The sequence below is a fragment of the Arachis stenosperma genome, chromosome 3 (assembly GCF_014773155.1).
Source record: "Arachis stenosperma cultivar V10309 chromosome 3, arast.V10309.gnm1.PFL2, whole genome shotgun sequence".
Classification (NCBI taxonomy): domain Eukaryota; kingdom Viridiplantae; phylum Streptophyta; class Magnoliopsida; order Fabales; family Fabaceae; genus Arachis; species Arachis stenosperma.
In genome coordinates this window covers 50,691,500-50,703,521 of record NC_080379.1, presented here as the reverse complement: position 1 = coordinate 50,703,521, position 12,022 = coordinate 50,691,500, and the positions used below count along the sequence as shown (strand labels likewise).

The following is a 12,022-nucleotide window of genomic DNA, read 5'->3' as shown; positions in this document are numbered from 1 at the left end:
AAGAAAATAGATAAAATATAACATTGGGTTGCCTCCCAACAAGCGCTTCTTTAATGTCAGTAGCTTGACAGAGGGCTCTCATGGAGCCTCACAGATACTCAGAGCAATGTTGGAACCTCCCAACACCAAACTTAGAGTTTGAATGTGGGGGTTCAACACCAAACTTAGAGTTTGGTTGTGGCCTCCCAACACCAAACTTAGAGTTTGACTGTGAGGGCTCTGTTTGACTCTGAATTGAGAGAAGCTCTTTATGCTTCCTCTCCATGGTGACAGAGGGATATCCTTGAGCCTTAAACACAAAGGATTCTTCATTCATTTGAATGGTTAGTTCACCTCCATCAACATCAATCACAGCCTTTGCTGTGGCTAGGAAGGGTCTGCCAAGGATGATGGATTCATCCATGCACTTCCCAGTCTCTAGGACTATGAAATCAGTAGGGATGTAATGGTCTTCAACCTTTACCAAAACATTCTCTACAAGTCCATGAGCTTGTTTTCTTGAGTTGTCTGCCATCTCTAGTGAGATTCTTGCAGCTTGTACCTCAAAGATCCCTAGCTTCTCTATTACAGAGAGAGGCATGAGGTTTACACTTGACCCTAAGTCACACAGCGCCTTCTTGAAGGTCATGATGCCTATGGTACAAGGTATTGAAAACTTCCCAGGATCTTGTCTCTTTTGAGGTAATTTCTGCCTAGACAAGTCATCCAGTTCTTTGGTGAGCAAAGGGTGTTCATTCTCCCAAGTCTCATTTCCAAATAACTTGTCATTTAGCTTCATGATTGCTCCAAGGTATTTAGCAACTTGCTCTTCAGTGACATACTCATCCTCTTCAGAGGAAGAATACTCATCAGAGCTCATGAATGGCAGAAGTAAGTCCAATGGAATCTCTATGGTCTCATTTTGAGCCTCAGATTCCCATGGTTCCTCATTAGGGAACTCTGTGGAGGCTAGTGCACGCCCATTGAGGCCTTCCTCAGTGGCGTCCACTTCCTCTCTTTCCTCTCCAGATTCGGCCATGTTTATGGCTTTGCACTCTCCTTTTGGATTTTCTTCTGTATTACTTGGGAGAGTACTAGGAGGGAGTTCAGTAACTTTCTTGCTCAGCTGTCCCACTTGTGCCTCCAAATTTCTAATGGAGGATCTTGTTTCAGTCATGAAACTTTGAGTGGTTTTGATTAGATCAGAGATCATGGTTGCTAAGTCAGAGGGGTTCTGCTTAGGATTCTCTGTCTGTTGCTGAGAAGATGATGGAAAAGGCTTGCCATTGCTAAACCAGTTTCTTCCACCATTATTGTTGTTGAAACCTTGTTGAGGTTTCTCTTGATTCTTCCATGAGAAATTTGGGTGATTTCTCCATGAAGAATTATAGGTGTTTCCATAGGAGTCTCCTAGGTAATTCACCTCTTCCATTGAAGGGTTCTCAGGATCATAAGCTTCTTCTTCAGATGAAGCATCCTTAGTACTGCTTGGTGCATTTTGCATTCCAGACAGACTTTGAGAGATCAAATTGACTTGTTGAGTCAATATCTTGTTCTGAGCAAAATGGCATTCAGAGTATCAATCTCAAGAACTCCTTTCTTCTGACTTGTCCCATTGTTCACAGGATTTCTTTCAGAAGTGTACATGAATTGGTTATTTGCAACCATTTCAATGAGCTCTTGAGCCTCTGTAGGCGTCTTCTTCAGATGAAGAGATCCTCCAGCAGAGCTATCCAAAGACATCTTGGATAGTTCAGAGAGACCATCATAGAAAATACCTATGATGCTCCATTCAGAAAGCATGTCTGAGGGACACTTTCTGATTAATTGTTTGTATCTTTCCCAAGCTTCATAGAGGGATTCACCATCCTTCTGTCTGAAGGTTTGGACTTCCACTCTAAGCTTACTCAATTTTTGAGGTGGAAAGAACTTTGCCAAGAAGGCATTGACTAGCTTTTCCCAAGAGTCCAGGCTTTCTTTAGGTTGAGAGTCCAACCATATCCTAGCTCTGTCTCTTACAGCAAAAGGGAATAGCATTAGTCTGTAGACCTCAGGGTCAACCCCATTAGTCTTGACTGTGTCACAGATTTGCAAGAATTCAGCTAAAAACTGATGAGGATCTTCCAATGGAAGTCCATGGAACTTGCAATTCTGTTGCATTAGAGAAACTAATTGAGGCTTAGGCTCAAAGTTGTTTGCTCCAATGGCAGGGATAGAGATGCTTCTCCCATAGAAGTCGGGAGTAGGTGCAGTAAAGTCACCCAGCACCTTCCTTACATTGTTGGCATTGTTGTTGTTTTCGGCTGCCATAGGTTCTTCTTCTTTGAAGAATTCGGTCAGGTCCTCAACAGAGAGTTGTGCCTTAGCTTCTCTTAGCTTTCGCTTCAAGGTCCTTTCAGGTTCAGGGTCATCTTCAACAAGAATGCCTTTGTCTCTGCTCCTGCTCATATGAAAGAGAAGAGAACAAGAAAATGTGGAATCCTCTATGTTGCAGTATAGAGATTCCTTGAGGTGTCAGAGGAAAAGAAAAGTAGAAGACAGAAGTAGAAAATTCGAACTTATCAAAGAAGATGGAGTTCGAATTTTGCATTAAGGAATAGTGTTAGTCCATAAATAGAAGGATGTGAGAAGAAGGGAAGTAATATTCGAAAATTAAGTAAAAGATTTTGAAAACATTTTTGAAAAACACTACTTGAATTTCGAAAATAAGAGTGGGAAAGAAATCAAATGATCTTTGAAAAAGATTTTGAAATTAGAAGTTAAAAAGATTTGATTGAAAACTATTTTGAAAAAGATGTGATTAAAAAGATATGATTGGTTTTAAAAAGATGTGATTGAGAAGATATGATTTGAAAAACATTTTAAAAAGATTTGATTTTAAAATTAATGACTTGCCTGACAAGAAAAGATATGATTCAAAAATTAAACCTTCCTCAACAGAAAAGGCAACATACTTGAAATTTTGAATCAAATCATTAATTGTTAGCAAGTATCTTTGAAAAAGGAAAGAAATTGATTTTGAAAACATTTGATTGAAAAGATATGATTTGAAAAAGATTTGATTTTGAAAAACTTTGAAAACTTGAAAAAAAATTGAATTGAAAACAAAATCTTCCCCCTTGTGCCATCCTGGCGTTAAACGCCCAGAATGGTATCCATTCTGGCGTTTAACGCCCAAAATGCTACCTTTTTGGGCGTTAAACGCCCAACCAGGTACCCTGGCTGGCGTTTAAACGCCAGTCTGTCCTTCTTCACTGGGCGTTTTGAACGCCCAGCTTTTCTGTGTAATTCCTCTGCTGCATGTTCTGAATCTTCAGTCCCCTGTACTATTGACTTGAAAATAGAACCAAGATCAAATAAACAAGGCATGCAAGACACCAAACTTAAGATTAGACACTAGACTCAAGCAAGAAACATAAAGTATTTTTGGTTTTTATGATTTTAAAATTTTTTTGTGCTTTTTTCGAAAATTATGTGAAAACAGAAAATAAAGGTTTCAGAATTCTCAATTTGAATTTCCAGGAATCATTGCAATGCTAGTCTAAGACTCCGGTCCAGGAATTAGACATGGCTTCACAGCCAGCCAAGATTTCAAAGAAAGCTTCGGTCCAAAACACTAGACATGGCCAATGGCCAGCCAAGCCTTAGCAGATCATTGCTCCAGTAGCAAGATTGATAGAGATCAACAAGCTATTGTGATGATTAGTTGAAACCTCGGTCCAATAAGATTAGACATGGCTTCACAGCCAGCCATATTTCAACAGATCACCATGAAACACTAGAATTCATTCTTAAGAACTCTGAAGAAAAATACCTAATCTAAGCAACAAGATGAACCGTCAGTTGTCCATACACAAGAACAATCCCCGGCAACGGCGCCAAAAACTTGGTGCACGAAATTGTGATCACTACAACTCAAATAATCCCTAGTAATGGCTCCAAAGACTTGGTGCTCAATACCATGGCATAAACACAACTTCGCACAACTAACCAGCAAGTGCACTGGGTCGTCCAAGTAATAAACCTTACGCGAGTAAGGGTCGATCCCACGGAGATTGTTGGTATGAAGCAAGCTATGGTCACCTTGTAAATCTCAGTCAGGCAGACTCAAATGGGTATAGTGATAAACGAATAAAGCATAAAGATAAAGATAGAGATACTTATGTATATCATTGGTGAGAGCTTCAGATAAGCGAATGAAGATGCCTTCCCTTCCGTCTCTCTGCTTTCCTACTGTCTTCATCCAATCCTTCTTACTCCTTTCCATGGCAAGCTTATGCAAGGGTTTCACCGTTGTCAGTGGCTACCTCCCATCCTCTCAGTGAAAATGTTCCTATGCTCTGTCACAGCATATGGCTAATCAGCTGTCGGTTCTCGGTCAGGCCGGAATAGAATCCAGCGATTCTTTTGCGTCTGTCACTAACGCCCCGCCTGCTAGGAGTTTGAAGCACGTCACAGTCATTCAATCATTGAATCCTACTCAGAATACGACAGACAAGGTTAGACCTTCCGGATTCTCTTGAATGCCGCCATCAGTTCTCGCCTATACCACGAAGACTCTGATCTCACGGAATGGCTGGCTCGTTTGTCAGGCGAGCACTCGGTTGTCAGGCGATCAACCATGCATCGTGTATCAGGAATCCAAGAGATAAACACTAGAGCCTTGATTGCTTGTAGAACAGAGTGGTTGTCAGTCACTTTGTTCATAAGTGAGAATGATTATGAGTGTCACGGATCATCACATTCATCAAGTTGAAGAACAAGTGATATCTTGGACAAAGAACAAGCGGAATTGAATAGAAGAACAACAGTAATTGCATTAATACTCGAGGTACAGCAGAGCTCCACACCTTAATCTATGGTGTGTAGAAACTCCACCGTTGAAAATACATAAGAACAAGGTCTAGGCATGGCCGAATGGCCAGCCTCCTAAATGATCTAAGATAGCATGAAACTCAAAGATAGCTACCCAGATGAAAATACAATAGTAAAAGGTCCTACTTATAGGGAACTAGTAGCTTAAGAATTACAAAGATGAGTAAATGACATAAAAATCCACTTCTGGGCCCACTTGGTGTGTGCTTGGGCTGAGCAATGAAGCATTTTTCGTGTAGAGACTCTTCTTGGAGTTAAACGCCAGCTTTTATGCCAGTTTGGGCGTTTAACTCCCATTTTGGTGCCAGTTCCGGCGTTTAACGCTGGAATTTCTGAAGGTGACTTTGAACGCCGGTTTGGGCCATCAAATCTTGGGCAAAGTATGGACTATCATATATTGCTGGAAAGCCCAGGATGTCTACTTTCCAACGCCGTTGAGAGCGCGCCAATTGGGCTTCTGTAGCTCCATAAAATCCACTTCGAGTGCAGGGAGGTCAGAATCCAACAGCATCTGCAGTCCTTTTCAGTCTCTGAATCAGATTTTTGCTCAGGTCCCTCAATTTCAGCCAGAAAATACCTGAAATCACAGAAAAACACACAAACTCATAGTAAAGTCCAGAAAAGTGAATTTTAACTAAAAACTAATAAAAATATACTAAAAACTCAACCAAATATACTAAAAACATACTAAAAACAATGCCAAAAAGCGTACAAATTATCCGCTCATCATCTCCCCTCTTGAGTTGGTTTGGGACACCCTTTGAATTGGTTATCCACTTAGTTCCAGGGAGGCATATGTCCTCTAGAACTTGATCCAACCCTTTATCTGCTCTCACCATTCTCCTATTAAAGGATTCAGGATCATCTTGCAGTTGAGGCAATTTGAAGATTTCTCTTATTTTGTCCAGATGGAAGTACATAACTTTCCCTCTGACCATGGTTCTGTAAGTATGGTAAGCGGTTCCAATCATTCTCTGCTTATCTGTTAGCCACAGATTTGAGTAGAATTCCTGAACCATATTCCTTCCAACCTTTATCTCAGGATTGGTTAGAACTTCCCATCCTCTGTTTCGAATTTGCTCTTGGATCCCCGGATATTCATCTTCTTTCAGATCGAATTTAACTTCCGGGATCACTGACCTCAGACCCATTATTTTGTGATAATGGTCTTCATGTTCTTTGGTTAAGAACTTCTCTTGATTCCAAAGATTCTTTGGATTATTCTCTTTCTTTCCTCTTAAATTGGTTTGTTTTCCCTTAGGAGCCATGATCTTGATGAATCTTGGCTTAGTGATCACGGAATGCCAAACTTCGAAAAAATTGAAAAGAGATTTGAGAAGATATGGAGAGAATTTGAGAGAAGGGTGAGTTTTTGAACAAGATTTGGGATTGATTTGAGAGAGATTTGAAGAATGGTTTTGAAGATTTGAAAGTGAATGATGAAAGGTTGAAGTGTGTTTATGTAGAAAAGTATGGGTAAGAAAAGGAAAGTTTGAAAAAAATTGATTGGAAAACAAAATCTTGGTCCCCCACCTTTCTGGCGTTAAACGCCCAGAATGGCACCCATTCTGGCGTTTAACGCCCATTTGTTGCCCATTGTGGGCGTTTAACGCCCAGCCAGGTGCCCTGGCTGGCGTTAAACGCCAGAATCCCCTTTGTCACTGGGCGTTTTGCTAAACGCCCAGGATGCTGCACACCTGGCGTTAAACGCCCAGAATGGTGCCCATTCTGGCGTTTAAAGCCCAAAATGCCCCGTACTGGCGTTTTTTCGCCAGTAAGCTCTTTTTCTCTGCTTTTTGCGCTGGATCTTTCTGTAACTCTGCGAATTCCTCCATTTTTGATACTTGCCTTTGTAAAAACAACACATATGACCTGCTAATGACTGGGTTGCCTCCCAGCAAGCGCTTCTTTACTGTCTTTAGCTGGACCTTTACTGAGAATCACTCAAGTCTCAGTTTTGAGCACTCCTGCTCAAAATTGCCTTCAAGATAATGCTTGATTCTTTGTCCATTAACAATGAACTTTTTGTCAGAATCAATATCCTGAAGCTCAACATATCCATAAGGTGACACTCCTGTAATCACATACGGACCCCTCCACCGGGATTTAAGTTTTCCTGGAAACAATCTGAGCCTAGAATTGAAGAGCAGAACTTTTTGTCCTGGCTCAAAGACTCTGGTTGACAACTTCTTGTCATGCCACTTCTTTGCCTTTTCCTTATAAATTTTTGCATTTTCAAAGGCATTGAGTCTGAACTCCTCTAGCTCATTTAGCTGGAGCAATCTTTTTTCACCAGCTAACTGAGCATCCATGTTTAGGAATCTGGTTGCCCAGTAGGCTTTATGTTCCAGTTCCACGGGCAGATGACAGGCCTTCCCATACACTAGTTGGTATGGAGAGGTTCCTATAGGAGTCTTGAATGCTGTTCTGTATGCCCACTGAGCATCATCCAAACTCTTTGCCCAATCCTTTCTTCGGGCTATCACAGTCTGTTCTAGGATTCTTTTTAGTTCTCTGTTAGAGACTTCAGCTTGCCCATTTGTCTGTGGATGATACGGAGTTACCACTTTGTGGCTAATTCCATATCTGACCATAGCAGAGTATAGCTGTCTATTGCAGAAATGAGTGCCCCCGTCACTGATTAGTACTCTGGGAACACCAAACCTGCTGAAGATGTATTTCTAGAGGAATTTCAGCACGGTCTTGGTATCATTAGTGGGTGTAGCAATTGCTTCTACCCACTTAGATACATAGTCCACTGCCACCAGAATGTAAGTGTTTGAGTATGATGGTGGGAATGGACCCATGAAGTCAATTCCCCATACATCAAACAATTCTATCTCTAATATCCCTTGTTGAGGCATGGCATATCCGTGAGGCAAGTTTCAGCTCTTTGGCAACTGTCACAGTTACGTACAAACTCTCGGGAATCTTTATAGAGAGTAGGCCAATAGAAGCCACATTGGAGGACTTTAGTGGCTGTTCGCTCACTTCCAAAATGTCCTCCATACTGTGATCCATGGCAATGCCATAGGATCCTTTGTGCTTCTTCTCTGGGTACACATCTGCGGATCATTCCGTCTGCACATCTCTTAAAGAGATATGGCTCATCCCATAGGTAGTACTTGGCATCTGAAATTAATTTCTTTCTTTGCACTCTGCTGTACTCATGGGGTATGAACCTCACAGCTTTATAGTTTGCAATATCTGCAAACCATGGAGCTTCCTGAATGGCAAAGAGTTGCTCATCTGGGAAAGTCTCAGAGATCTCAGTAGAAGGGAGGGACGTCCCAGCTACTGGTTCTATTCGGGACAGATGATCAGCTACTTGGTTCTCTGTCCCTTTTCTGTCTCTTATTTCTATATCAAACTCTTGCAGAAGCAACACCCATCTTATAAGCCTGGGTTTTGAATCCTGCTTTGTGAGTAAGTATTTAAGAGCAGCATGGTCAGTGTACACAATCACCTTTGATCCCACTAGATAAGATCTAAACTTGTCAATGGCATAGACCACTGCAAGTAATTCTTTTTCTGTGGTTGTGTAATTCTTCTGTGCATCATTTAGAACACGGCTGGCATAATAAATGACGTGCAGAAGCTTATTATGCTTCTGTCCCAACACTGCACCAATGGCATGGTCACTGGCATCACACATTAATTCAAATGGCAATGTCCAATCTAGTGCAGAGATGACTGGTGCTGTGACCAGCTTAGCTTTCAGGGTCTCAAACGCCTGCTGACACTGTGTGTCAAACACAAATGGCGTGTCAGCAGCTAGCAGGTTACTCAAAGGTTTTGCAATTTTCGAAAAATCCTTTATGAACCTTCTGTAGAATCCTGCATGCCCCAGAAAGCTTCTGATTGCCTTAACATTGGCAGGTGGTGGTAATTTTTCAATTACCTCTACCTTTGCCTTATCCACCTCTATTCCCCTGCTTGAAATTTTGTGCCCAAGGACAATTCCTTCAGTCACCATAAAGTGACATTTCTCCCAGTTTAAAACCAGGTTAGTCTCTTGGCACCTTTTCAGGACAAGTGCTAGGTGATTAAGACAGGAGCTGAATGAGTCTCCATATACTGAGAAGTCATCCATGAAGACTTCCAGAAATTTCTCCACCATATCAGAGAAGATGGATAGCATGCATCTCTGAAAGGTTGCAGGAGCATTACACAGACCAAAAGGCATCCTTCTGTAGGCAAACACGCCAGAAGGGCAAGTAAATGTTGTTTTCTCTTGGTCCTGAGGATCTACTGCAATTTGGTTGTAACCTGAATAGCCATCCAAAAAGCAGTAATAATCATGACCAGCTAGTCTTTCTAGCATTTGGTCTATGAATGGTAAAGGAAAATGATCCTTTCTGGTGGCTGTATTGAGCCTTCTGTAGTCAATACACATACGCCACCCTGTGACTGTTCTTGTAGGAACCAGTTCATTTTTTTCATTATGAACCACTGTCATACCTCCCTTTTTGGGGACAACTTGGACAGGGCTCACCCAGGGGCTATCAGAAATAGGATAAATAATCCCAGCCTCTAGTAATTTAGTGACCTCTTTCTGCACCACCTCCTTCATGGCTGGATTTAGCCTCCTTTGTGGTTGGACCACTGGTTTGGCATTATCCTCCAACAGGATCTTGTGCATGCATCTAGCTGGGCTAATGCCCTTAAGGTCACTTATGGACCACCCAAGAGCTGTCTTGTGTGTCCTCAGCACTTGAATCAGTGCTTCCTCTTCCTGTGGATTTAAAGCAGAGCTTATAATCACTGGAAAAGTGTCACCCTCTCCCAGAAATGCATACTTCAGGGATGGTGGTAGTGGTTTGAGTTCAGGTTTGGGAGGCTTATCCTCCTCCTGAGGAATTTTCGAAAATTCCTTTGTTTCCTGTGGTTCTTCTTGATCAGGTTGAACATCCTTGAAGATGTCTTCAAGCTCTGATTCTAGGCTTTCAGTCATATTGATCTCTTCTACCAGAGAGTCAATAATGTCAGCGCCCATGCAGTCATTTGGTGTGTCTGGATGCTGCATAGCTTTTACAGCATTCAACTTGAACTCATCCTCATTGACTCTCAGGGTTACTTCCCCTTTTTATACATCAATGAGAGTTCGTCCAGTTGCTAGGAAAGGTCTTCCTAGAATGAGAGTTGCACTTTTGTGCTCCTCCATTTCCAGCACCACAAAGTCAGTTGGAAAGGCAAATGGCCCAACCTTAACAATTGATGACAAGTCATCTTAGCCTAGTTTTACTAGTCTTTTTCTTTTGTTTTTACTTGAATTATGCACTTTCTTAAGCTACAAGCAAGCCTAATTAGGTAGATTTTCATGCTTCCTTTGATTAAATCAACCATATGTGAATTAATGCAAATTCATGAGATTTGATGACATAATTGATGCATATTAAGATAGAATGATCATCTCATGATTTTGAGCATAGCTTTGATGTGTTTGGTTGATTTATGATAGGTGAAGAAAGCTTGGAAAAGGATTGAAGTGAGAAGGAATGGCTAGAAGCTAAGAGGAGACAATGAATCAAGTGAGATTGAACCAGGAACAAATGAAGTTGGAGTTGAAGTTAGCCCCCAAACGTTGGCATAAACTTTTGAACTTGAAGTTAGCCTCAACGTTAGCCCCCTAACTTGGAGGCTAACGTTGGAAGCTAAAATTTTCTCCCAGGGTGCACCACGTTTGCGCCAACGTTAGCCCCCTAACTTGGAGGCTAACGTTGGCATGAGAAATTGCTCCCAGGGGTGTGCCACGTTTGCGCCAACGTTAGCCCCCTAACTTGGAGGCTAACGTTGGCATGAGGATTTGCTCCCAGGGTGCCCAACGTTTGCGCCAACGTTAGCCCCCTAACTTGGAGGCTAACGTTGGCGCCACTCCAACACTAAGCAAGGCCAACGTTAGGGACAAAGTTAGCCCCTAACGTTGGCCCCAACGTGAGATGCAGGAAATGGTGTTTGCTGCTAGAAAAAGTTAGCCATGAAGTTAGCCCCCTAACTTTGAGGCTAACTTTAAAACCCAACTTTGCAAAACTCACATCCGGTTCAATTGATTCACTTGGGTTTCTCTCCAAGCTTCAAGAGCAATCAACCAAGGCCTCTTTCAACCCAATTCCACCAAGAGCAAAGGCCCAACTCAAGGCTTGAAGATCAATTGAAGAAAGTGTATAAATAGGCTAGAATTCAATTCATTCGGGGAGTTCCCTTTTTAGAATTTTTCATAGAGTTTGCCTTGGGAATTCTAGTTACTGAGTGATCTTTAGTTTCTTAGTTTGGGGAAGGAGAATTCCATTCTCTTCCTCTTAGTTTTATTGCTTTAAGCTCAATTACAATTGTCTTGGATCTTGGGTTGGAGAATTGAAGGAATTCTGTTTCAATCTCATCCTCGGATCTTTCTTTTTATTGACTGTTTGATTGAATTTAGCTTTCTGTTAATTGCTCTTCTTTTATTTGCTTTGCAATTTACAATTCCATTGCTATTGTTCTTGTTGGATCTAGGAAGGCATTGAGATCTAGACTTGGTTTTCTAGTCTCTGGGTCCTGAGATTCAATTTCCCATTTCAATTCTTTGCTCCTTGCTTTAATTGTTCATTTAAATTCCTGTTTCGAACCTGTTTCAACCCATTCCCCATTTACTCTTCTGTTTAATGCAATTTAAATTCTCTTTGTTTAATTCTTGCAAATCCGAGTCCCAATCCCCTTTACATTTCAAGTCATTTACAATTCTTGCCATTTAATTTCCTTGCAATTTACATTACTTGCTCTTTAAGTTTCTGCCATTTAATTTCTTGCTTCTTAAGATTCATCACTTTAATTTCTGTTTCCTTTAATTTCATGCCAATTCCCCATCCCCTTTACTTTCAATGCAATTTAAATTCTGCAACTCAATCAACCAAATCTTGATTCGCTTGACTAATTCAACCACTAAACTAAAATTGCTCAATCCTTCAATCCCTGTGGGATCGACCTCACACCCGTGAGTTTTATTACTTGATGACACCCGGTGCACTTGCCGGTTAGATTGGTGTTATTTTGGGAGAAATTAATTTTTCAACCAAAAATATCCCATCAAGTTTTTGGCGCCGTTGCCGGGGAAGTTTCAAAGGAGGAGAAGTTTCAGCTACTGCCCCTTGCCTTGGCTTTTCCTCAGCAAGCTTCCTTTTGCAAATGG

General features: G+C 41.4%; 1 non-coding gene across 1 annotated transcript; it reads left to right on the top strand.

Moving 5' to 3' along the window:
- Positions 1-1,776: 1,776 nt before the first annotated feature.
- Positions 1,777-1,884, top strand: LOC130971420 (small nucleolar RNA R71). Its single transcript, XR_009082641.1, has one exon. It is a non-coding gene; the product is annotated as a small nucleolar RNA R71 (small nucleolar RNA).
- The last annotated feature ends 10,138 nt before the right edge of the window (positions 1,885-12,022 follow it).